Raw genomic sequence first — 27808 nt, forward strand, 5'->3', positions numbered from 1 at the left:
CGTATTACTCATGTGCTAATTGATTGGGCACGGAGGGAAGAAAAACTAAATTCACTTGTGAGGCGATTTTATGGCAGAGCTCATAACAGAGGTAATTTGCTGAAAATGTTCAGTCCCGCTTCAGTTATGTAAGATCATCTGTGTTCCCGTGTTTTATCTCCTCCGCGCCCGGCTGGGGGAGCTGGCCTGGCTGGTTGAGTGAGGGAGGTTGACTCCCCCGGGGAACGGGCGCTGCCAACCTGAGGCCGCCCTTGGGGAGCGCTCACAATTAGTGCCTTATGCACAACCTTCTTGCCTCGGGGGTGGCTTTCAAAATATCTCAGCTTCTCCTGTTGAAAAAAAATGATTCCGTCTAAGGGCAAAATAGTTATTTTCGGATCAGCCATCTAGTGTTACAAAGCTCTTGTTCAGAAAGGGAAGGGATGAAGGGGGAGTGGTGATGATTATTTTATTTTAGAGAAAGAATATTTTGCCTGGAAGAGGGAGGGGTGGGGAGTTTGAAGAGGCGTGAAGGGCCCCCCTCTTCCTCCTTCCCCCTCCCTTCTTTTTGCCCCCCCAACCCCGTTCGTTCTTTTTCTCTCCTACTTCTCTCTCTCCTCCATCCCTCCCTGAAGCAGCCTGTCTTGCCATTGACCTCTGGAGGAGGCTTGGCCTCTGTCCAAGTCTCTGCTGGGCCATCTTGGTGCTAGGCTGCCATCCTGGATGGGCAGAACCAGCCCTCCCAACCCTGTCTGCAGCGATGTCCAGATCACTGTGCCTGTTCTTCCAGGGGTCTGCGTCTGGGTGAGCTCCCTGGGCTGTGACTGTCCACCTTGTTGGGCTGGGTTCTGTGCTCAAGGGGTGTTTGGGGTCCTCCAGGGCAGGGAGGTCTTCTGAGGCACTGGGGTGCTTCCTCACAGCTCTGAACCATGCTTTCAGAAGTGAGGCAGGGCTGCTCAGGGCCATCCGTAGGGCTTCCTCCTCCCTGGGGTGTATATAGGATGGCGATGGAGACACAGTGTGCTGGTCTTGCTGAAAGAGTGGATATTGACTGTAACTAACTTCAGCTTGAGTCCATGGCTGTGGCTCTCCCCTTGGACTATGACTAGGGGTCCCTCCTGTGATTGACGGGCTTCCCAGGTGGCGCTAGTGGTAAAGAACCCACCTGCCAATGGAGGAGATGTAAGAGATGGGGGTTCTATCCCTGGGCGGGAAGACCCCCTGGAGGAGGGCATAGCAACCCACTCTAGTATTCTTGTCTGGAGAGTCCGATGGACGGAGGAGACTGGGAGGCTACAGTCCATAGGGTTGCAAAGAGCTGGGCACAACTGAAGCTGCATAGCATGCCAGTGGTTGACAAGCTCCAATTGGAGCAGCCAGGCTGTATGTTCCAAGGAAGAAACCAAGAGGCTGTGTGTCCTTTGGTTTATTTGAGGCTGGCCTTTGGATCCTGGACATCCCCAGCTGACCCCAGGCTGTTTAGGAGGTTTCACTGGAGATGAGTGGATGTGGGACTTGACCAAACTCGACTGCCTCCTGGGCAGGTGGTCATCCAACTTCTGCCCAACTCTTTCCAGACCTGGTAGCAGCCCCAAGGCAGCTCATTTCATCTCAGATGGGTCTGACCCTGCACAGAGCCTGGGAATTTTGAGCTTCATCTGTCTGTTTCCTATCTATGGGATAAAATCCTGCAGATTTTTCCTGCCTCCACCTCATCTCATAGATGAGGAATTCAAGTCCTGAGAGGGGAGGAGCTTGCCCAGCCCGTAGGGGAGCTCCAGAATTAGAGCTTGGCTCCCTTGAGTTCGTAAGTCCAGTGAGGCTTGAGCTCTTCCTCCCCTGTCTCCAGCCCCTCAGCAGGCGCCTCTGTTCCCTGGGCCCACATGATCCCAGCAACACCCCCAGTATCACATCAGCCTCCAGCAACTGCTGGCCTGACCAGTGTTCTCAAAATCCCATCCCAGACTCTGCTCCAGAGAGGACTCCCACCTGGGGCTGTGCTACATGTGACCCTGGGCAAGTCAATGAGCCTCTCTGAGCTCCAGGCTCCTTTCCTAAATGGGGTGATAAACCGTAGTTAACATCTATGAAAGTAAAAGTGTTAGTTGCTCAGTCGTGTCTGATTCTTTGCCACCGTATGGTCCATAGCCCGCCAGGCTCCTCTGTCCATTGAATTCTCCAGGCAAGAATACTGGAGTGGGTTGCCGTTTTCTTCTCCAGGGGATTTTCCCAATCCAGGAATTGAATGGGTCTCCTGCCTTACAGGCAGATTCTTGACCATCTAAGCCACCAGGGAAGTCCTAACATTAATTGAGTACTTACTATTGGCCAGAAAGAGTGTTTAGAACTATCTTGGTGAATCACTTTTATTTTATTCTTTATGATAATTCTGTGTGGTAGAGAAAACTGTGATTCCATTTTTCCCTCCAGTGTATCGAGATATAACTGACATACAGCCCTGTTTACATTTAAGGTGTACAGCATAATGACTCAGAGAAGGCAATGGCACCCCACTCCAGTACTCTTGCCTGGAAAATCCCATGGACGGAGGAGCCTGGTGGGCTGCAGTCCATGGGGTCGAGAAGAGTTGGACACGACTGAGTGACTTCACCTTCACTTTTCACTTTCATGCATTGGAGAAGGAAATGGCAACCCACTCCAGTGTTCTTGCCTGGAGAATCCCAGGGACGGGGGAGCCTGGTGGGCTGCCGTCTATGGGGTCGCACAGAATCGGACACGACTAAAGCGACTTAGCAGCAGCAACAGTAGCAGCATAATGACTACACTTGCATGTATCATGAAATGATTATAACAATACATTGAGTGAACATGCCTCATCTCATCTATATAAAAAAATTAAAGAAATAGAAAAAATGACTTTTTCCTTGTGATAAGAAATCTTAGGATTTACTCTCTTAACTTTCGTATATAAAGTATAGCAGTGCCAATTACATTTATCATGTTGTGAATTATATCCCTAGTACTTACTTATCTCATAACTGGAAGCTTGTACCTTTTGACTGTCTTCCTCGAATTCTCCCTGCTCCCATGCCTCTGTGACCCCACTTTTCAGATAGGAAAACTGAGGCGCTATAACAATTAGCAGCACTGGGATGAAACCCAAGCAGTTTGGCTGCAGGGTGGTGCTCCCAACCACTAAGTCATAATCTGGCTCTTGGCATAGTTGTAAGACTTAGAGGAGTTCATGATACTTAAGTTCTTTGTAAAGTATACTAAGGGGTGGTCTCTATGAAGCCTTACTGCAGATTCTTACCCCTTTTCTATGGGGGGGTCTCAGGGAGGTTCCAAGGCTCTTTAAGAGCCTCTTGTGGGACTTTCCCTGTGGTTCAGTGGCTAAGGCTCTGAGCTCCCAATGCAGATGGCCTGAGTTCAATTCCTGGGCAGGGAACTAGATCCCGCAGGCCACAACTAAGAGTTTGCATGCCACAACTAAATATTCTGCATGCCGCAACGAAGACCAAAAATCCTGTGTCACAACCAAGACTCAATAGATACATAAATATTTCTTAGAAAAGGATCTCTTGCAGGGTGTGGGGTCTTCCCAGATAGATTCAGCTATGTTCACATATGAAGATTTTGCCAACTATCTCAGGGGTGAGGGTGTCCCCGACCTGAAATTAAGAGACTCATTCTTAGGTGCATGGATGCCTGATTAAAGTCTCTTACTCTATCCAGGGTTTTCCAGGGTTTTCTACCCTCTGAGTGGGGAAGTGGGAAGGGTGAAAGACAGTTCAGGCCTTGGGGATGAGGAGCAAGGATGAGGCGGTTTCAGGTCTCAGCCCTCTGGGGTGGGCAGGAGGGAGGGTTTCTCCGGGAATCCCTTGTCGATGTAACTGGCAGACTGAGCAGGCCCAGGCAGGGCTTAGCTCTCCTCCGGGCATTTTGGCGCCGGCCCGGGTTGGTCTGGTGGGAGCCACAGGGTGGAGATGACAGGCAAACACAGCACATCCCAGGATTTCCAGATTGGAAATGTGGGGGCAGGTGGGGGAAGGCCTTGATTTTATCTGTGCCTGGATTTCCCCATGCCTAATTATCCTGTGATAATTAATAGGTCTAGAACATTTGCCTCGGAGCCAAGCTAGGTGAGTAGTGAGCAAGGGAACAGAGGGGTCTGATTGCTTCACCCAGAATGGGGAGGGTGCAGTCTTATGAGAAAGGAGGCCACTTTCTGTGTGGGCTGGTTGTGGGGCCTCTGGGAAGGCCCTGCTCCCAAATGAAGATGAGCACTTCACCCCCATCTGTCTGAAATTCTACTGTCACAGATACATTATCTAGGTCTAGAAAGATATTCAGTTATTTGAAGGAAGTGCAAATAGCCCTAGGTGACAAACACAGCGGGCTTTATTGGTGACCACTGGAAGACGAGAGAAGTTCCCATGGAGGAAAGGTTGAGGAAAACAGTAGAGGTGGGGTCAATGGCATGAGCTTGGGGATCAGGCAGACCTGGATTCCAGTCTAGACCTTGCTACTTTCCTCTTCTGTAACCTTAGTAAGTCCTCTTGAGCTTTCTGAAAGACCCTGGGGTGGTGAGGTTATAGTAATGCTACCCACTGCACATGAGTGTTGGGAGGGTTAAATGAAATGATGCTTCTTAGGGCTCAGCCAGAGCCTGGATGGGAAGATTCAGTCTCTACATGCCAGCTATTCTTATTTGGGGACAAGGAGGGCCTGAGGGATGTCTGGGGACACAGGAGACCCACCTGGCTGACTCTCTAGGGGGGCCAGCTTCGCTCCCAAGCTGGTCACCCGCCAGCTTGGCCGCGGTGGATAGAGTTCCTCCCTGAGGTGCTTGGGCAGGTGTTAGTTCTGGAAATCAGCTGACTCCGGCCTTCTAGGTCCCTGTGGTCAGCTTCCCCTGCTGGGAGAGAAAGGGAGGTCTGTGGAGAGACCTAGAGGTGGTGAGGGAGGGGGGCATGGAGGGAGCGGGGTAAGGATGAAGAGAGAGAAGAAGACCTGAGGCAGAGGTAGCTGGGGGAGGGGACAGGGTGGAGCCATTGGTCATGGCCTCCAGGCTGTGCAGCAGGTCTGGGCAGAAAGAGGAGTAAAATTAATGGCGCATGGAACTGAATTTACATGGTGGGTGTTACAAGACCAGATAGTGTCTCCTTTCTGCTTGCCCGCCTTTTGCTAAGACTGTACATGCTCTGGGGGCTGGCGTTGTTGTTTTGTTTTGCTCTCAGTACTCTATTCCCAGCAAAGAATCTTCCTGCAGTGCAGGAGACCTAGGATCGATCTCTGGGTCTGGAAGATCCCCTGGAGAAGGGAATGGCAACCCACTCCAGTATTCTTTGCCTGGAGAATGCCATGGACAGAGGAACCTGGCAGGTTACAGTCCATGGGATCGCAAAGAGTCAGATACAACTGAGTGACTAACACTTTCGCTGTATTCCCAACACCTGGAGCAAGCTCTGGGGGGCAGTATTTCCCGAATGAATGTGTCTGTGTGTGCTTGTGTATGGATGCACACACATGCTCACAGGGAGCAAGACCCACCCACCACCCCCCCAGAAAGCAGGAGATGCCCCAAACTCACTCCCGGGCCCCAGTCATTCTCTGGATGCCACTGGGGCCTACCCAGCGCCTGCCACCCACCTACGGGAGGCTGGGTCCCTGGGTCTGGAGGCCAGTGGGGTGGGCGGCCACATGGTGGGGGATGAACCCCTTCCTCCTCCTGGTCCTCCTCCCTCTCCAGGCTGGGCCTCGTGCTGCCTCATACTCTCTCCGTTGTGGGTCCCACTGCTTGGGGTCCTTCCCTTAAAGGACATGGACCCCCTCTGGGCAGACAGGCCTCCCTTTACAAACTTGCCTTTGCTCAGTCACTTTATCCCAGGCCCACTGGAGAGGCTCAGCCTGGAGCAGTGTTGTTGGGACTCAGCTGGGGTTCCTCACCCTTCGGGGGAGGTAGGTCCCCTCACTCTCCCTCTCTTCCCATCACTGCCCCATGCGGTTTGAGGAACACCCCACAGTTGCACTGCACCTTCACCACATCCTATCAGCCGTGTCTGGAGGGCCAAAGACCAAACCCCCAGGCAGCTACAAATAGCCCGTGTTTATTGATTCAGCAGTGCCTTTTTCTACAGACTCCAGCCCCACCTTGGCTCTGTGCAGACTGGTATTTGTTCAGTCACTAGATTTACATCCTGCACCTGTAGCCGTCTTGGGATCTCCTGACTTCAGGGAATTGTTTCTGTACCTGCGAGCCCTCTGAGTGCAGCCGGGGTTGGCCCTCCTGCCTGGCTGGGGCTCACCCCTCTGAACGGAGACTCTGGAATTGGAATCTGATTCAGAGCTGGGAAGGCCTCCCTGCCTGAGCCATCCTGGTACTCAACCATGGATCCTAAGAAGGCCAAGAGGCTTCACTCCAGCATCATTCTCATCTTTAGCCAGCTGTGCAAGTTTGGGACATTTATGGGGAAGCCATCGCCCTCAGCTCCCAAGCTGTTCTCTCTTTCCTGCTGTTATTTTCAGGCTGCCAGTGGCTTTCTGCCCCTGCGGAGCCAGGCTTCCAATCCCAACCTCTCTCCCACCCAAACCCAGCTGGCGTTTGCCCAACTCCTGAAGGCAGGAGCTAATGGTGGGAAAGTGCTCTGTGAACAGGGTTTGCAAGAGTGTTGCTCCCCTGCAAAGGTGCTAAGCAATAATGCCTGCCAGGCCCTACTCCTCCTCACTCGGTCCTCCTAATTCCATTTCCGTAGGGGCTGTCACTGCTTGTCTGTAAAAGAGAGTCACTAATAGTGGAGGTTTAGGGTGTCGAGGGCAGGAGAGGCTGTCTTTGGGAAGCTGGAGGGAATTAACGCACCCTTCTCTGGTGGATGGATTAGGAGCACAGAGACCAGACCTGGTTTGCCCACAACCAGCCACGTGATGCTGGGCAGGTCTTCCCTTCCTGAACCCAGGGGCTTTGAGGTGGTGCCTGCCGCTCCCGGCTTCCTGTGACTGGCTTCTCCATCACAGGCCAGGTCTCGTCTGGTAGATAAGACTGGAGGACACCAGGCTTTGGCCCAAGTGTGCTGGGACAATGAGCAAGCCTCCAGACATGCCTGCCCTAAAAGAGGGCAATCACGAGAGGCATAGTGGACTTTGAGTGTGTGTGAGTCCCCTGAAGGGAAAAGGGTGTTGCCTCGAATTTAAGGGGGCAGAGGCCTAGGAAAGGGGCCCTTGGGACCCCCAGCCAAGGGCCCAGTGGGGCAGAACTAGGCACAGGAAGCCCGTCCCAGGAGCGTGCCGAGACTTGGAGACTAGTGGCACTCAGTGTGGTCTGGAACACTGCCTGGGCAGTGGGTGCTGTTGTTTGGATCAGTCTCTGCCCCAGCCTCCCAAGAACCTCAGAGGAGGCTCTTTCTCACTCTTTCTGCCAACCTGAGCCTCTTCTCCGGCTTTCTCCTTCTGAAATACCCTCCCTCACATCTTTGTAGGAGCAAATAGGACCCTCTTTCATCACTTCAAAGAGCTTTTCCTGGCTGTATCCTTCAGCTGGAAGGAGCCTTTCCCTGTTTCTCTGCATCCTTGTAGAGCTTAACTCTGCCCTGGAGCATCTGTGCACCAGGTTAGGAGCCCCCTGAGCCAGCGTCTCCGCCTTAGCTCACATCCCCTTTGAGTCCATAGCTCTGCTTTGTACACAGCAGGCACTTAACAGCTGCTTGAATGCCCCAGTGACAGGAGGTTAGTGGTGTGACAGTCTTATAAGCAGAGTGTGCCCAGAGGGCTTCATCTCTGGGATTTCTGGGACCCTGCAGTTTTCCTTGCCATAAAAAGCTCTGGAACTGACCTTAGGGGAGGAACGCAAAGCAGGGACAGCTGAGTTCCCATGGTGACTTGGATCCCGCCAATGACCTGCAAGGTAGGGCAGTCAGGGTGTGTGTTGTTTTACAAACGAGGGGGCTGAGGCTCTGGGAGTTTAAGGACTTAGCCCTCCTGGGGCAGAATGGGTGTTGGAACCCAGGCTTTTGACCTTTGCAGAGCAGGGAACAGTAATGAGCAAATCCATGCCTGGACTTGGATAGGGCGGTACCTCTGGAGTCAGAGGGCCGTTTTACAAGAGCTTCCTGTTAGGGCCTTGGTGGTTGTGTTGTTTAACAAGGAAAAATAAAGGCTAGAAAGTCAAGTAATCCACAATCCACTACCCAAGTAATCCTGTGATACTACTTTTTTAATAAAGGAAGCCATTCATTTCAAAATGGTATAAACTAAAAAAATCTCCTCGTTGCTACTCTAGTTTCTCTCCTAGATAACCTCTGTCAATAGGCTTTTCTAAAAAAAAAAAAGTATGCATACCACCCTCAATATTTCTATCTGTGCATAATATATCATACTTATTTACTTACACAAAGAGGGTTGTCCAATACCCATTGTGCTAAGCGTTGCAATCCTCATGTGTCTGAGTTTCTATATATCTGTTTATTCCTGTATTTTCATATTCTAGCCTTCAGAACAGACTTTTTTAGTCAACAGCTGCATAGAGTCCATTGTATAATGTTCTGATGTTATTTGATCACTGCTGAGAGATTGTGTCCAGCTTTTCCTTTGTCAAATAAGGCAGCAAAATATCCTAAAATTTTGCCATATATTTTGGCATACCTCTGTGAATCTAAAGGAGTGACTACTAAAGTAAAGCTCTGACTTTTGATTACAGTTATTGACCCTGGAAAATATGTAGCTGTGTCCCTGAATAATAATAATAGTAACACATACAATACTTACCATGTGCTAGACACTGTCTAGACCCTTACTTGTCTAGCTCATTTAATTTTCACAGCAAGTCTAGGAAGTAGGTACTAGTATTATCCCCCTTTGACAGAAAAAGAAACTGAGGCACAGAAAAGTGAAATGACTTGCCTAAGGTTACATAACTCATAGTGTATGAGTTTGCTCTGGCTGCCATAACAAAGTACCACAGCGTGATGGCTTACCCAACAGAAATTATTACAGCTCTGGGGCTAGAAGTCTGACTCAAGGTTTCAGCAAGGCTGTTTCTTATTTTTAAAAAATTCTTTTTTTTTTAATTTGGCTGCACTGGGTCTTAGTCGAGGCACGCAGAATCTTTGATATTTGTTGCTGCACGTAGGATCTTTAGTTGCGGCATGCTAATTCCTTAGTTGCAGAATGTGGGATCGTTCTTTGACCAGGAATAGAACCCAGGCCCCCTGCATTGGGAATATGAATTCTTAGCCACTGGACCACCACAGAAGTCCCAAGGCTGTTTCTTCTGAGACTTTTCTCTCGATGGCTTGCAGATGGCTGTCTTCTCCCATGTTTTCATGAAATCGTCCCTTCATGCCTCTGTCCTAATTTCTTCTTGCTATTAGGACACTGCTCCTATCAGATGAAGGCTCACTCTAATGACCTCATTTTACCTTAATTGCCTTTTTAAACACCCTATCTCCAAATACAGTCACATTCTTCAGACGTTAACACTAGAATTTGGGGTGGGGACCACGATTGAGCTTAGAACAGCTAATAAGAGGCAGAGCCAGGACTTAGACCCAGTGCTCTGTCTCACAGTCACACTCTAGACTGGTACAGTGTGAAATTTGCACAACCAGGCAGGGACGAGCAGGCTGGTGTCAGTGGCCCTGGCCCCTGGAGTGACCCTGATTCCAGACAGAGGAGACCACCCCAGGCAATACTCTCAGGCCCTGGAGGAGCAGGCCTCCTACAGGCTCCAGCTGTGGGAGGCTTCAGCTCAGGTGACTGATGAGACCAGTGACGTAGATCAGGAAAACAGGGCACCCTGGGTGGGGAGCCCAGGGTGGGGTAAGCAGAAATAGCTGCACGTAGCAGAAGGTGGGTAGTTGAAGAGTGGGAAACAAGGTGACAGATTTGTGTGCAAGGATGAAAGCAGGGGTCCCCAACACCCCAGGCCATGGACTGGGACTGGTCTGTGGCCTGTTAAGAAGTGTGAAGGTGTGAAGGTGGCCAGCCAGAGGTGTGAAGCCAAGCTTTTGTATTTACATCCATTCCCCATCACTTGCATGGCCCCCTACCCCCACCCGGACACCCATCTTTGGAAAAACTGTCTTCCAGGAAACCGGTCTCTGGAGCCAAAAATGTTGAGGCTTACTGGGTTAAAGAGCCGGTGAAAGGTTGCCATCGGGAAGGGCAAGCAAGGCGTCAGAGGCCTTGGTGGCCGAGAAATGAGCATAGCCATGATTGGTTTTTACCACTTTTAGTGAGATATCGTTCATATACTATACAATTTACTCATTTAAAGAGTGCGATTCAATGGTTTTAGCATATTCACAACTATGTGCAACCGTCAGCATCATCAGCTGCAGAACACTTCCATCACCCCCACCAGAGAAGCCCATACCTGTTAGTAGGCACTCCCCATTCCTCCCAACAGCCCCCCTCCCCGACCCTGCAGCAGCTACAAATCTACTTATCCATTATTTCTTCCCAATTTTCCAGTTCTCAAAAAAGCAGTGCTGATTCCTTGGTCTAACACATTCCTTCCAAAACCCAAATGAAACCCCCTAATAAGCAGGCAGACAAGCTCAATTCTGTACACCCAACACACATACCAATAAGGTACTGAATGAGGCCATGTTCCATAGTACAACTTGGGTTCAGGCAGATTTAGGGTGAAAGTTGGATTTTGTACCTTACAAGCTGTGTACCTTTGGAAGAGTGAGTGTCACTCTCTGAGCCTCCCGTCCTCCGCTCAGCAGTGGGGATACTACTGACTGTCTCATGGATTGTTGGAGGATTCAATGAGATGGTTAATGCCAAGAACCCAACGCAGTGCCTGGCACATGGCAGCATTTGGTGAGTGTTCTTTTCTTCTCCTCTCACTTTTTACTCTGGCTCAGGTTCCACCTTTTGGCTCTCTCCCCATCTGTGCCACCATCTTGGATGCTGACAATTGTTCCAGAATTGGCACATGGCTAACACCTGGGGAGTTGGGGGCCTATCCCCTGTCTAACTCACACATATTCATTCTTCCTTCCTTAGAAATGTCCTTGGTCCGCTGGGCTCCTGGATGGGGCCAGCATCCCTCGAGACCACTGGGCACTGGCAGTGCTTCATCACCCTCCGCTGATGCCCACTAGCAGGCAGACGGCTGTTCTTTTGCTCTCCCACAGGCTTCACTAATGAATGATGAAGAAGCCCTCAGACCCCAGCCCGCTCCCTCCTGGCTCCCAGCCTCTGATATATTTGATCTTAGATGGCATAATTTTTCACCTAAATGTGAATGTATTTGCGAATTGATAGAAAATAGTTCTCGCTCTGGCGATATAATACAGGGCTGCCTCATCCTGGCCGCTATTTTGATTGTGACTTAAATGGATGAGGCCATCAATAACTATTTTATTGAACAGGCACATAAAAAATGATGCTGGGCTAAAGTAATTTCCCTGACAAAGCCAGCAGCTGCATGGTGGACAGCCTACCTTTGCAGCGCTGAGCTTGCTGAGAGATGCTGCAGGGGCTGTTTCCTCATCCACTGGTCCCCTTCTCTGGGTTTTCCTGGGAGCCCTGGTTGGCTGGTTGGAGGAGTCAGGGCTGACCTTCAGACAGCCGGGGAAAGGGAACAAGTCAGACCCTTGCCATGGTGCCATGGACTTCCCACCGCCCTCCCTGCATCATCTCACTCCTCACCCAGGGCAGGAGTGAGGACTGATATGATACAGGGTAACACCCTTTTGAGGGAGGAGGACAGTGAGCCTCTGAGGGATTTTAGGGCTTCAGCTCCAACCCCCTGCCCCCCGCCAGCTATGGGACCTCCCAACTCCTGAGGAGGGAATCATCCAGAGGTAGCACATCAATGAAACCTCTTTCACTTGCAGCTCCACTCTCTCAAGTTGGAGTTTTTGGAAAGCAGGGTCATAAGCTCCCCCAGGAAACCAAATTTCCCAAGATACACCCCTCAGAGGGGAGGGTTACTAGGGTAATGGCTACAAGAGGAAAGATGTGGACACAAGCCCCAGAACCCAGGCGCCCTGAGCATCTCCTCTGTCCTGGAGGAGCCTGGGCACACTACGTCCCCCGCACATGTTCTTAGTGCCAGCCTTTGCCACCTCTCCTGGGCTGAGCCTGTGTTACATGCTGCAGAATGGGGTCAGAACAGTCTGCAGTCCAGGTGGGGCTCTGCCTGTGTCTGGGACAACACAGGCTTTCCCAAACTTCAGTCTTTTGTATTCCATCACCATTTTTAGCTTTATCCCAGGTGGCTCAGTGGTAAAGAATCTGCCTGCCAATGCAAGGAGATGCAGGAGACCTGAGTTCAAGCCCTGTCAGGAAGATCGCCTGGAGAAGGGAATGGCAACTCACTCCAGTATTCTTGCCTGGAGAATCCCTTGGACAGAAGAGCCTGGTGGGCTACAGTCCATGGGGTCACATGACGGAAGAGTCAGACATGTCTGAAGAACTTGAGCACATACCGACACCTGTACTACTGTTTACTTAATACGATTGCTTATCCAGGCACACCTTGGAGATATCAAGCCCTTGATTCCAGACCCCTGCAATAAGGCAAATATCACAGTAAAGGAAATCATATGAGTTTTTAGTTTCCTGGCAGTGCACACAAAAGTTATGTTTACACCAGAATGAAATCTATTAAATGTGCAACAGCATCATGTCTAAATATGTATATACTGCAAAAAATACTTGAAGGGCTTCCTGGGCAGTCCAGTGGTTAAGGCTCCGAGCTTCCAATGCAGGGGGCATCGGTTCCATCCCTGGTTGGGAAATTAATATTCCACATGTCACCATGGTTAGACCAAAAAGCCCGACTAAACAGTTTAAAAAATAAATGAATAGAAAGTACTTGATTGTGGGAGACTGCAGAGCAAGCACCAAGACTCAGTCCCAGCATCCTTTGTGTAGTGGTCTGGAGATGACTTGGTGTGTGGGGTCAAGGGGTAGGGCAGAGGGGCTAGGACCAGGCACCATGCAGGGGGCTGAATCCCAGGGTGCTGAGGGACCAAAGCCATGGTCTCCTGTGCCTGTGGGCAAGGCCTCCCTGGAGGAGTGTCCGGATGGTAGACCCAGGCTGCTACAGACTGGAGTGGCAAGTCTAGGATGCCTGCAGGCACCAGCACCTTCTCCTGGCGAGCCCACACCCTAATAGTGCTCTTCATCCTCACCAGTGTGCTGGACTATGGCACTCTGCTGGAAGAGATGCCACCAGACACAGACTGCAACATCAAGAGAGGTACTGTGGCCAGTACTTTGGTTTTCTTACGTTTTGGCATCACACAAGCTAAAGGTGGTCCAGTTTCCAGACCTCATCTAGCTTACTGGAGGCTTGGCTCTGCATCTGTGTGGTCTATGAGCTGTTTCCCCTCTTCATACTCTTCCAGACATCACAGTCAGGCTCAGAACCATTCCACTGCCCTCTATCTCCCTGGGGTGCCCTCTCCCGGCCCTGACCCCCGGCAACCATCGTCTGTTCTCCTTGCAACATCAGGGTTCTGAATCTTGGAGAATCTCCTGTGAATGCAGTTGTACAGTGCATGACCTTTGATGCCTCTGCAATTCATCTGAGCTCTGTGATGCCAATGCCTGCTCCCTTTCTATTGTGAGTGGCGTTCCTGGTGGATGTACCAGCATCTGTCCATTGACAGTATTGAAAGACATTGGTGGTGTATCTAGTTTGGGGCGAATATTTGTGGAGCTGTTCAGAGCCTTCTGGTAGAAACTTGTGTGTGGACCTGAACTCCCATTTCTTGAGGGCAAATATCGCGGAGGGACTGATGCGTCGCATGTCGAGTGTCTGTTTCCCTATCTGAGGGGCTGCCGTCTGCGTCCCAGAGTGGCTGTTGTCCCACCAGCTCTCTTTCGGAGTTCCTGTCATCTCTCATCCCTGTCAGTACTTGCCGTTGTCAGGATATTTTATTTTAGCCAGTGTCTTATTATGAATTTAATTGCATTTCTAGAACGGTTAATGATGTTGATCAACTTCTTGTGCATTTAGGAGCCATGAAACCAACATCCTCTTTGGTGAAGTGGGGTGTTTTTCTTTTCTTACACTTAAAAAAATCAGGTGGCTTGTTTTTATATTGTTGAGTTATGACAACTTTTTATATGGTCCTGGCACAAAGTCCTTTGTTGGATATGATTTGCAAATTCCTCCTCTAAGTCTGTAGCTGGCCCTTCATTCTTTAGTAGCCCCATTTGTTATGTCCTTCTTTGTGTGTGCTTTTGATGTCATGCCTAAGATTTCTTTGTCTAACATCAGTTTATTCTTTCTCCTGTATTTTCTTCTAAAACCTGCATGGTTTTATGGTTTACATTTAGATCACTCATTCGTGTTGAGGTTTTTTTTTTTAATATATTTTATTTTGGAATAGTTATTGATTCACAAGAAATTGTACAGGTAGATTTTGAGTTCCTTCACCCAGTTCCCCAATATTTTGCATAAATGTAAGACAGTTGCTGCTGCTGCTGCTGCTGCTGCTAAGTTGCTTCAGTTGTGTCCCGCTCTGTGCGACGCCATAGACGGCAGCCTACTGGGCTCTGCCATCCATGGGATTTTCTAGGCAAGAGTACTGGAGTGGGTTGCCATTGCCTTCTCCGAAATGTAAGACAGTATTACACCTCAAACTAAACAGTATAGTTGATTTATAATCAACTATTATAATGAAAATGGATACCAATGCAGTCCACAGAGCTGATCACAGTTCAGTTTTACACGCACGTGTGCACATACACTTGTGCATATAGAATTCTATGCGGTTTTTAAAGTTTTATTGCAGTGCATTTGATTTAAAGTTTCTAAAATTATAATTAAAAAATAACATAAAATTCACCATCTTAACCATTTTCAAGGGCATGCAGCTCACGGCTTTAAGCACATTCACAGGGTGTGTTACCTTCCCCACCACCCGTCCCTAGAACTTGTCCATCTGCCCAAACTGACCCTGTCCCCATCAAATACTAACTCCCCAGCCCCTCCCCCAGCCCCTGGCACCCACTGTCTTACCTCCTGTCTCTATGAATCTGATCCCTCTAGGAACCTCCTGTGAATGGCATCAGATAGTGTTGCCCTTCTGCGGCTAGATTTCTTCACTGAGCATGGTATCCCCAGCGTTTATCCATGTTGTAGCCTGTCAGAATTTCCTTCCTTAAGACTGAGGAGTGGTCCATCGTGTGAATGGGCCATGCTTTGTGTGTCCATCCATTGTGGATTGGCACTTGGGTTGTTTCCACCTTTTGGTGACTGTGAGCAATGCTGCTGTGAACACAGGTGTGTAAGTATCTGTTCCAGGCCCTGCTTTCATTCCCTTGAGGATACACCTGGAGTTACTGAATCATTCTCTTTCACCTTTAGAGGAGCTGCCAGGCTGTCTCCACAACAGCTGTGCTCATTTAACATCCCCACCAACAGCATACACGGTTCCGGTTTCTTCACATTCTCCATATTCTCACCAGCACTGGTTACTTTACCTTTTTTTTTTTCGGTATGAAGTGGTAAAGTGGCATTCCATGTGGTTTTGATTGCATTTCCTTGTTGCTAGTGATGCTGAGCATCTTTGTATGTGCCTGTTGGACGTTTGTATGTCTTCTTGAGAGATCAGCTTTCGTTCTGATTATTTTATCATCCATATTTAAACTTTTAAATTTTAAAACAGAAAAAAGTGCTTGATGCTAAAAATATCATCTGATGCTAACCATCATCTGAGTCTTCAGCGAGTTATAATCTTTTTGTTATAGTGACATCAAATATCACAGATCAAAAAAAGAAAATCACAGACCACCGTCACAAATACAATGATAATGAAAAAGTTTGAAATATTATGAGAATTTTAAAAATGTGTCCCAGAGACATAAAATGAACAAATGGTGTTGGAAAAATGGCACTAATAAACTTGCTCAATTCAGAGTTGCTATACACCATCAATTTGTAAACACACACACACACACACACACAATATCTGCAAATTGCAATATTAAATAAAACACGATGTGCCTATACCAACTAATGCCTGTAACTTAGCTCCATCCCCGGCAATAAGTTCATTAAACACTGTTTGATGTATTCAATCTACTTTTCTGATGCACACCAAAAATAAAAGTACAGATCAAATAAAAACATGTGCATCCAGGCAACCGTAAGAACCGCCTGGTAAATACTAGGGGTCTGTGAGCCTGGGTGAGGGGTGCTCTGCAGAAGCAGAGGTGAGCGGGGAGGGGACAATGGATGAGATATCTATCTCACCCCTCTGTACACCAGGAGACCGTGAAGCCTTCAGGAACATGCACCTGGCCCTGGGCTTTGATGGGAGGGCAAGCATTGTCATGGGTGGGACAGTCTGTGTCAAAAGTGTCTGCAGGGACCCGCCCATCCCAGGGTCTGGGAATGTGAGGACCCTCTGCACACAGCCCCTGTGCCTCCCCTCAATCCCTGGTGGCCCCACACTGACCCCATTTGTTCTTTCTGTGGCTGTAATCTGCTTTCTTTCTGAACTAAAGCCATCCCCTCCGTGCTGTGCAGAATGGAGTCCAGCCCCTTCCCTACCCCAGCTCAAATCTGGGACAACACACACACAGGTCTTGGGGTTTGAGGGTTTGTATGGATAATCTGCACAGGGAATTGGCCAGAGGGGACAGAAAGAACAAACTGGGAGCAGGGACGCCATGGGGAGAAGATCCCAGAAATCTTAATGTCCCTGACTCCAGCCTGGAATCCCTGCTGGCCTCTGGTTTCCTCCTGGCTCTCCCTACCCCCGGACAGGCTCACTCCTTCCTCCGTTCTCTGCAGACCCCTTTTCCCCAGAAGCCTCACCTCGAAAAGCAGAAACAGCCCAGACTGGGACCACATGCTGAGCTAGAAGTTGTTGGCCTGAGTGGACATTTGCTTGGGCGTGACCAAATGCTTGCATCCTGAATGATTTCCCCAGAGACCAGTGGGCTGCCTGAGGCCACTGGTTCCTCTAGAATATGAGTTAAGTTCCAGGGCCTGCAGGGGCACACCGGCAGGACAGGAGGGAGGGGTCAGGGCTGCGGCCTACAGGAGGGCACATTCTCATCTGAAGACACGGGGTTTGAATGGAAGAAATAAAACCTTATTGGGCTAAAGAAAACACTTGGGTGGGCTGCATTCAGCCTTGTCCAGAGTCACCTTTTGGTTACTTCCCAGTTATGGCTCCTTTTCCCTCTTCTCCTGTCTTTGCCCATCTTTCTTCCCCCGTTCTCCCCCTTTTTTCTTTCTCTCATGTCCTTTCTCTTTCTCGCCATCTATTTTCCTCTCTCTCCCTCTTGCTGTCCTTTCTTGCTTCTTCACTGCCCTCTGCTCTCTCCTCTGGGGAGCAGGCCAGCTCACTGGGGCCACTGTCCCTGGTAATCATGATGGTCCCACAGGGGACCAGTAACTGCCAGGATCTGCTATCCCCTTCAGGGCAGAAGTGGTGGTGACAGAGCCCTGTCACCATCCTCAAGCCTCTGCCTTGGGTTTCCTGCTTCTCCAAGGACAGGAGCACTGGGGTGGGGGCATCTATAGAAGCACCGAGCCCTGGGCCCAAAGTGGGTGGATGAGAGTGCCCGGGTGGGGCCTGGGAGAGGGGCAGGGCCCACAGCGTGAACTTGTGCACACGCTAATGAGTTCATCCTCACAACAGCCCTAGGAGATAGATCCTATCATCATCCCCAGTTTTCATATGCAGGAACTAAAGGGTACAGAGAGATGAAATGACTTGCCCAAGGTCACACAGCCAGTACTGGACCCAGCTGGCACCTGAACCCAGGTGTACTGACTCCAGAACACAGGCTTCTAACCTCCATGCTTCTCTACCCCTCTCATTCTGATTCTCTTAACCACCAGGAAGAGTTGGGGCCACAAGCGCTCCTTCATCCACCCCACCCCAGAAAAGAACTCATAAGTCAGCAGGGACATCAGTCTCCATGGCTGCAGCATCAGGGTTCTGCCCTCTGTCCAAGGGTGAACCCCTGTCCACAGAGGATGAGACTTTCAGACCTGGTGTTTCCTGGATTTGTTAGGTGTTTCTCGACAGAGAGGAAATATAAGGTTGAAAACCCAGGGTGTCTGAAGACTGGAGGGGCCAGAGAGGCGGTGCTTTGCAGAGCTGATGTTCTCAGACTGGGGACTACATTGGAATCTTCTGGAGGAGATTAAAACAAGAGCTGGACTCACCCTCTGCCCCACCAGAGTTTGGAGGTCCCCAAGGAGAGACAGAGTTTGAGAATTTGCATTTCTAACAGATCTGGTGATCTTAGGTGGTGATGCTGTGGCTGGTTTGGGAACCCTACTTTGAGAACCTTTGCCTCAGAGAAAGAGGAAGCGAGGTCACCAGAGACAGACATGTCCGTTTTCACTGGAGCCCAGAGCAGACGGGGAAGTCGGGGGTCCCCGCCAGCTCCTGGCAGCGCGGACACACCCCGTCCTTTGTTTCCGGTCCCCAGCCGTGGGGAATGGCGCTCATTTAAGCCAGGCCCGCGCCATGCGGAAAGCACCTCTGTACAGATCTATCAGGTTTTTATTAACTGTTTTACTGTCACAGTTTCAAAATCAGTCAAAGGGTTGCCCTCCGGAGACTCACTGGGGTTTGAGGGCTGGGGCTCCTGGACCACATGCAGCATGAAGTGGAGAGGGGGGAGGTCAACCTGCAGTTGGGGTGGCTGAGGCCTGGCGGTGGTGACTGTGTCCTTCCCTGGCTGTGTGAAGGGTGGCTTTGCCCTGTCTCTGAACCAAAGCCTCAAGCCCAGATCAGAACTAACGGCCCCTACTTGTTGATCTTTGAACCAAAGCCAAATATGAATTTCTCTTATGAGCCACTTTTCAAAGCTACATTCAAAACAAAGCAGAGAGGGGGATGAAAGACCCTCAGCAAACCAGTTTGAATCGGAAGGGAATCTCTAATTCCCTGAACTATTAAACGAAAACAAACCTGGAACATCAAAAGCCTTTAAACCTGACATTAGTCAACATTTCTGTTGGTCTGGCTCCCTGGCTTAACAGAAGCCAAACCCAGTGTGACTCTCTGAGCTCAGGGGAGAGCTAGGGTCTTTTATTGACTGAACCCTTTCAGGGAAGCGCTGTCCTGTGCCCTGCAGTGAGGGAGGCTGCACTCCCCAGCCCCAAGCCCATCTCCCTACCTAACGTGGGAGGCACGCCTGCTCTGGTGCGTTTCCTCAGTCCTGAGGGTGGGCACATAGCCCTGGCCTGCAGCTAAGTCGTGGGGGTCCCAGCCTCTCTGATCCCTGCAGAGGGATCATAGGCAGTCCTGCGGTGACCCTGAACTGCACCCCACTTCCCCCCACAGAGGGAAGGAAAAAGCTTGCTCCAAATCCGGGGGCAGAGTCAGAGGACCTGGGGACTTCACAGGCCTGCAGGGTGCCAGCCACGCCTAAGAACACGTGTGAAAGAGGGAGAGAAGGGCGTGAGAAAAGCAGGTGGACGGGGAAGCACAGGACTAACTGTGTGATTTCTGACACCTTGTCCCCAGCCGGGCCACCTAGCTCTGGTGTCTACTATTTCCTGACACTTGAGTGTCACCAAAACACACCCTTCTGGCTTGAAAGCTGCATCTGCTTGAGCCCTGCTTGCTTGTAGTCATCCTTGTTCAAACGTGGTCTCTCTCCCTCCCTTCCCCCCTCCCCCCTCGCCTTCTTCTTTTTTATCTTTTTCTCTCTGTCTCCCTTTTCCTTTCACGGGCACCTGTGTCCACCTGCCTGTCTCCTGAAAAGCCTCTGCTCAAAGGTGGAATGGACCCTTGCCTTCCATGTTGACTACGAAGTGCTGCTGAGGAATATTATTGAGCCATAAAAAGGAATGAAGCACAGACACATGCTACATCATGGATGAACCTTAGAAACCTGATGCGAAGTGAAAGAAGCCAGGCACAAAAGGTCATATACAGGGTGATTCTGTCTAGACGAACTGTCCAAAAAAGGCCAGGCTGTAGAGACAGAAAGTGATTGCCAGAGACTGAGGGCTTGGATGGGGGAGGAAATGGGGAGGGCTGCTTCATCGGGGTTTCCTCTGGAGCTGATGAAAACGTTCTGGGATTGGAGAGAGACGACGGTTGCACAACCCTGTGGATGCACTAAGCACACTGATGTGCACATTTATGATAGCAGGAGAATCCAGTTGCTCTTTTCCAGTCCTTGCTTTGACCCCTTGGGTCCTGGAGGGTTTGCAGCCTCGGAGTTTATGAAAGAGGTTACTGTGTATGATGGTCAGAGCATAGGCCAGCCTGCTGCTGCTGCTGCTAAGTCGCTTCAGTCGTGTCCGACTCTGTGCGACCCCATGGACTGCAGCCCACCAGGCTCCTCCATCCATGGGATTTTCCAGGCAAGAGTACTGGAGTGGAGTGCCATTGCCTTCTCCAGCCTACAGGCTTCTAAACCGTGCCCTACCACGTCTAGTTGTGTGATCTTAAGCAAGTCTCTTAACCTCTCTGTTTCTCTCTTTCCTCGTCTGCAAAGCTGGGAAGATAATAATTTTTTAAATTGTTACTATAAAATAACCTCATAAGGTTATTGTAGAGTTATGTGCTTAAATGTAGTCAGCCTCAATGCATGTTAGCTCTTATTATCACCTTATGAATGTGCAAAGTTTCTGGGTAGGAGAAAGATGAGATAACAAGTGATTCTGCCACTAGCCTGTCTGCCGGGGTCTCAGTGTAAAAAGAGTATCAGTTAGCATAGCTTTAAGGCCCCCTCCAGTCCTAACACCAGAATAATTGGAACCAATATCCCTGGCATACAAGAGAAAAATCAAAAGATGAAATACCTAGAACATGCTGGGACAGACCACATCAACTGTTGCATTTAATCATCTCAATAACAGGGAGAGAATTTTCTCCCTTTCATGGCTAAGGATTAGTGTTTTTATCTCTTCCTTTAGTCACATTAGTATTTTTTGTTCAGTGGTTAGATAAATGTATTGGAGGATACATTTCCATTTTATTTTTATTTTGTAAAAAGGGCATTGCTCCTGGATCTGGGTTCCTGTGTATCTGCAAGAAAGGATTCCTGAGGTGCTTGGAATGGTCTTCCAATGGAACTAGGATATAGTAACACAGAGAGTAGAAATAAAACCCACTTCCTAACCAAGGAAGACTAAGGCAAAACAAGTTCAATGCTTTTTTTCCCTTGTTCCAAATCAATGGGAGTTAATATGGAGTCGGGGACCTGGGGACCACCTAGGACGACTCAGTGAGCCCCTAGTGATCAGTTGGAGAAACAGGTTTGCCACAGAGCCCTCATTCATTTCTCAAAGCCATATTATCAAGTATAAAAGAAGGCTGGACTTAGGAAGCAAAGACCGTTGTCATAGCAAGGTTGAGATGGAAGAAAAAGGAAACAGATACATACTTTGCTTAGACTTCAGATCAGACACAGCATTGGGTGTTTCCATGTGTAGGAAGCAATGCAGGAGAAAAGGCAGAATAATAAACAGAAGATGGACCCAAACCTAGGCTGGATCATAAATCAGTAAAGGGCTCGTGGAATAGGCATAACCCCGATGGGTTGACAGATGGTTCCATTTGACCAAGAGGGAGGTCACTGGTGGCCTTCAAGTTCTCTCCCGAGCCCTGAAACTGTCAACATGAGAGTGTATGCAGCTGGGTGGAGGCAGACACAGAAAGAAGCTGGTCACACAGCTGGAAGGGAGAGCCACAACCCAGGTGTTTCAGGGCCATTCCTCACTTTCGGACAAGACGGGACTTGATCAAAGCCACACCACTGGCAGGTGGCAGAGCCAGCCCCAGGGCTGTCTTTTCCACTGGCCCGTGCAGCCCAATTTAGGATTCACGTGATGCTGTAGGCCTTGCCAGCGGCCACTCTAGCAGGACAGAGCATAACAGGGATGAATGCGACACCTTCCGTTTCAGGTTCAGAAAAATCAATCGCCTAAGTACAGGATGCGGGAGGTTGGCTTGCAGCCGTCTTGTGTAAAAGACCTGGGGTGAGGAGGGGGGTGGGGTGGCTTCTGTTGACCACAAGACCAACAGAAGCCTGTGGCATGATCCAGCTGCCCACAGAGAAGTCTTCCTCTTACGTGGACAGCCTAGGCAGAGGCAACGCACCCAGAACCTAGGGACTGATGACCTGACAGTCCTCTGTGCTTGTGGGCACCTTTCTGAGATGTGTTTATTTCTGGATGTCACAGATTAAAGGACGTATCAGGGTTGGCAGACTATGGAAAGGAGAGGGGCTGAGCTGGTGAAGGGTCTAGGGAGCCTGTCAAACACCTTATTGAAGAAGATGAAGACCCTTAGCTGGGGGAAAAACAGGGGTGGGGGAGAAAAGGCCATGAGCCAGGCCTTCCATTTACAAGGAGGTTGTCATGGGGTAAAGATCGTCGGGGTGGGCCCAGAGGACAGAACTGGGACTTCAAGTAGCAGGGGGCATGTTGTGGTTACCAGTTACCTGGAATGTCAGGAGGTCAACAGGTGTCCCCTGAGAAAAGGGGCCAGAGTCAAATAAGAGTAGAAAATGTATACATGTTATGTCAACACCCCTCTTGGCGATTCAAAGGTATCTCAGCATTTAGACATATAGATATATGTCTGATATATCACATGGGACAAATCTAAAGATATGAAAGGATTCTCCCTTGCCTGAGTCCCCAGGAGCAGAGTGGGGATTAGAGGCCTTCCGGGCTCTTAATCAGGAGCTGCGATCCTGGAACACAGTGTACAGGGGCAAAAATGTCCAGACTAGGGTGTGTAGCTAGGATTGGAATTGCTTGCTCATGGGTAGTTGCATTTTTAGGGTATAAAAAAGTACAACTTCACCCATTTAAAAAATGAGTTGCTGATCTTATTATTGATTGTAGGGGCTCTTTAAGTGTGTGAGAAATTACACTTTGTTTGCGATTTGGACATATACGCGTTTAAATTCTCAGAAGAGTCCCACAGTAAATGCGACCTGTGTCACTGTTTCCCTACCTAAATGGACCATAAGCCCTTTTTCTTCCTTGACAATCTCAGAGGACTAGATTGGGAAAGGCCGGTATAAGGCAGCGGGCATCTGGACCTGGTCATCAAGATGCAGACATCTGGGCAACTTTCAATAGTATGACAAGGTCCCTCTCCTCTGCCCAGGGGACCTTGACGCTCTCAGGGGCTGAGCCTTGTGAGAAGCCTTTCTGTGCTGGCATCTCTTTTATAATTTAAGGGACCCATTCTTATCATGCATCCATCAGTGTCAGGCCTTGTGTGAGTCTGTCCCATCCATCTTTCCATTCCCGAAACCCTATAACCCAGACTCAAGCAGAGAGCTTTCTCAAAGGGAGACAAACTGCTATCTGATTTCAAAGCCATTACACAATGTCCCAGTGAACTTGTTTAGAACCGACATCCAAGACCCAATCCCCAGGAAATGAGACACTGGCCTTGTTCCTCTCTCCTCAGGTCAGTTCTTGTCTGTTTCTGTCCTCCAGCTCGTGGCCTGTGGTACCTGGCGGGCTGGTTATTTTGACACCCATCTGCTGGCTGTCTCAGTTCTGGGGTGGCAGTTTTGCGCCTTTCCCCTTGGGTTCCTGGCACTTGGCACACAATCAGTTACCAGGTCAGTGCTGGAGGTAATAGTGAACATGTAGTGAGTATTCACTTTCTGCCATAAGGGTTCCCATATGTTAAGTGAAGAAGAGCTAAAGAGCCTCTTGATGAAAGTGAAAGAGGAGGGTGAAAAAGTTGGCTTAAAGCTCAACATTCAGAAAACTAAGATCAAGGAATCTGGTCCCATCACTTCATGGCAAATAGATGGGGAAACAATGGAAACAGTGACAGACTTTATTTTTGGGGGCTCCAAAATCACTGCAGATGGTGACTGCAGCCATGAAATTAAAACATACTTGCTCCTTGGAAGAAAAGCTATGACCAACCTAGACAGCATATTAAAAAGCAGAGACATTACTTTGCCAACAAAGGTCCATCTTGTCAAAGCTATGGTTTTTCCAGTAGTCATGTATGGATGTGAGAGTTGGACTATAAAGAAAGCTGAGTGCCAAAGAATTGATGCTTTTGAACTGTGGTGCTGGAGAAGACTCTTGAGAGTCCCTTGGACTGCAAGGAGATCCAACCAGTCAGTCCTAAAGGAAATCAGTCCTGAAGTGGAAGGACTGATGTTAAAGGATTGATTGATTGGAAGGACTGATGCTAAAGCTGAAACTCCAATACTTTGGCCACCTGATGTGAAGAGCTGACTTTTAAGGGTCATTTGAAAAGACCCTGATACTGGGAAAGATTGAAGGCAAGAGGAGAAGGGGACAGCAAGGATGAAATGGTTGGATGGCATAACTGACTCGATGCACATGAGTTTGAGTAAATTCCGGGAGTTGGTGATGGACAGGGAAGCCTGGCATGCTGCAGTCCATGGGGTCACAGTCAGACATGACTGAGCAACTGAACAGAACTGATTGAGTACTCACCATAGACAGGCTCTATGCTAAGGACTTTCTGAGGATCCCATTTCACTGTTCACAGCAACTCTTTGTAGGTGCTATTACCACCGACTCCATTTTGCAGATGAAGAAACTGAGGCCAAGGGAATTTTGATCATTCTTCTAAGGTCACATAGCCCCTGTGTGGTGGAGACCTAATTTGAACTCTGAAGCCAGGGCTCTTACCTACCTTGTACTTCATGCCTGATGAATGAGCCAGGAGGTCCCAGCCTACCAGATACCACATACAGAGGAACTGCCTTTCTGTGTCAATGCAGGAGCCCAGGAAGCTTTAACTCAACACTTCAGGAACCTGTGGAACCAGGCAGCCCCGGGTTGGGGAGGACCCTGGTCTCATCTTCTACCTCTTCCCTGCTCCCCTGCTGCAAGTTGGGGTCACAGGCCAGCCCAGGGCCTCCTCAGGTCCCAGCGAGGAAACAGCCCCATCCTGGTTTGCAGCATTGGCAATTGCTCTGGGCAAGCTGCAAGCAAACAGCTGTGACTTCAGTCCCCACGGCTCCCCCGCCCCCATTACCTGTGTCAACACTTTTATTTTTAAAGCGGCAGAGCCAAGGTGGGGGCTGGGGGTGGCCGATGTGGAGGGAGGGAGCCGGGGCCTTATCAGCACTGGGGTCCTTGCATATGTAACACCGTCATATAATTAACAGTGAAGATCATTTACATTGTCGCTTAGCTAATTTTCATAATGTTTTCTTTATTATCAGAGGAAGAAATTAACCCAAGAATTTATTTACATAGCAGCCTCAAACAGTAACAGCTTGCTAATTGCCTGTTAGGTGATTAATAAGCTTACAGCAGATGCTAATGCGTCGTGGGCTCCCCGTTTCAAAGGTGCTCTTGCTGCACGCTTGTGTTTTTGGCAGCTTAATTAGTGCAATAATTATGTACTTGTTGCTCCTTCTTTCGAGCAAATACTGTCAAATGCTTAAAAGATTAAAGTGAATTATATCCTGAGAACTCACAGTGCTTAAGGATGCCCGTTCTTGCTAACTTCTCTGCTGGTTCAAAAATAGAAGAGAATAAATGAGAGGGGTTCTAAACTGTCAGCGGGGAGACCTGTGGACCCGAGTCAGTTGCATTATGGTCCTGGCCTTGCCCCTTGAACCCTGCCTCAGTTTCCCACCTATAAAAGGAAGGACACATCATTGGCTGGGGGGATAGAAGGGAAACTAGCATCTGATAGATGCAAGCAGCTCGATGCGTCGGGTAGCTCTTAGTTGGGTCCTGATAAGAACAAATCAATTGTAAAAGGCAACTTTGGGGGATTTCCCTGGGGGTCCAGTGGTTAAGATTTCACCTTCCAATGCAAGAGGTGTAAGTATGATTCCTGGTTGGGGAGCTAAGATCAGGACCAAAAATGCCAAAACGTTAAAAAAAAACAAAAAACAGGAGCAATATTGTAATAAATTCAATAACGACTTTAAAAAGGGTCCACATCCAAAAAATCATTTTTTAAAAAAAGGCAACTTTGAGCTAATTAGAGAAGGTTGCAATAGATGACCTCCAGAGGTCAATGTTGACTTTCTTAGGTGGAACAACGGCATAATGCTTATGTAAAAGAAAAATAGTCTTGTCCATTAGATAAGCATATTGAAGTGTTTAGTGCTGAAACATGATGTCTGTAATATGCTTTAAAATATTCCAGCCCCCTCCTGAATATAGTAGGTCCGTAGATTAAATAAGATTACAAAATGTGGATCCACATTAAAACTGGGTGGTGGGTACACTTGGGATCAATATAATTGCTTTCTCCACTTTTGTACATGTTTGAAAATGTGTGTACTAGACAAAACATAGGGCGGGGGTGGGGATGCTATTCAGACATGGGCTTTAGAATCCAACTACCTCCCTTCAAGTCCTGCTCAACCAGGTGCTAGGTTTGTGGCCTTGGACCAGAGCCTATCCTTCCTGTGCCTCAGTTTCCTCATCTGTGATATGGGGATATACTTGTTGCTAGGATTTACCCAGTCAATGCATGCCAGGTACCTTCTGGGAAGCTTCTTCTTGTCATTCTTCTTATGATGCTGCAGCCCTACCTGAGTCACTCAGGACCAAGCCTCGCACCTCAGTCTCTCCAAGGCTGGAAATCACAATGCTGGGGCTTAGCCCTCTTGACCTGCGTTCTGCTTCTGGCCAGACTCCCGGGCACCTCTGTCCTGGGGTGGAGGGATGCGGAACTTGCCTTGTGGCTAATGGTCTGAATTTCAGCTGGTGCTGATATTTTCATTCCCTCCCAGCCCCAGAAGCTGCACCCAACCTGCAGCAGCTGCCCCTGCATCCCTCTCCTACATGTTGAGGCTCGGGCCCTTTAAGGCTCCAGCGTCCCAGAGTCATTCCCATTTTCCTGGTGCGGACCTGCCTACTGCTGACATGTCCTGGGCAGGTCATTGACCCTCTATGTGCCTTGGGTCTGGCCTCATTTTTCCCATTTGTAAAATGAGGTGTTGGAGAAATTCTCTAAATGTCCAGCATTGACTGCAGAACATACGGAGTCTCTGCAGTCCCAGTGCCCTGAACAGTCCTTGACCCAGAGCAGGAGCTCAGTAAAGGTTTGGATATTCATAGAATGAATGAACAAATTGACGAGAGATGCCAGCCTCCCTCCCTCTCCCTGCACTAGATTACGGTGTACTCCATAGCCCCCCACTCAACAGTCCAGATCCACACCCCAAACGCCTCTTAAATACCAGCCTCAAAGGTGAATTTAATCACAGCATCACACTCACTGCCCTCTGCCCGCATCCACTCCCTGTGCCCACCCAGATCTGAGTGCACCCTCTAACAAAGTATCTGCAGCTCTCTGAGGCTAAAGAAGCAAGATTTTGCATTATGTAGGGGAATAAGCCAGGAGAACCAGGGAGTCTCAACACTGTTACCCAGTACATGAGTTAAATTCAGCCCCTCCTCCAGGAAGCCCCCAGTAGTTTCCTGGGGCTTACTGGGGCCCTGGTGTTTATGTCCTGCACTTGGACTAGGAAATGTGAGCAGCTTGGCTTGTTTTGTTTTTTTTTTGTCACCTGAATGACGTGTAGCTGGATTATAAATCAGTGTGAGCAGAGATCACCCTTTCTTTTTTCTGTACTGACCCAGCCCCAACTCAGAGTTGAGCAGAGAGGTCTGCACACCCAAAAGTTTCAGAGGAGCAAGGATTCCAGAGTCCAGACTCCTTAGACTCTCATTTAGAAAGGAAGAAAGGCCCAGGAAGGTCCAATGAGTTGGGCAAGGCCTGCACAAGCTCTGGCTCTGATCATCCCTGGGTCATCTTTCCTTACCCTCCTGCTTGCTGCCTGTGTGACTGTGAACTGGGTGGAATGAGGGTGGCCCTGATCGAGGAGCAGAGGCAGGGAGGCCTTGGCTCGTGTGGCCTCCATCCCAAGGGGCTTCAGAGGCTTAAGTAGAGCCAGATTGAGCCAGACAGTGAGGGGTTTCTGG

The sequence above is a fragment of the Bos grunniens genome, chromosome 10, assembly GCF_055505025.1.
Source record: "Bos grunniens cultivar Pamir isolate PY7600 chromosome 10, Bosgru_T2T1.0, whole genome shotgun sequence".
Taxonomy (NCBI): Eukaryota; Metazoa; Chordata; class Mammalia; order Artiodactyla; family Bovidae; genus Bos; species Bos grunniens.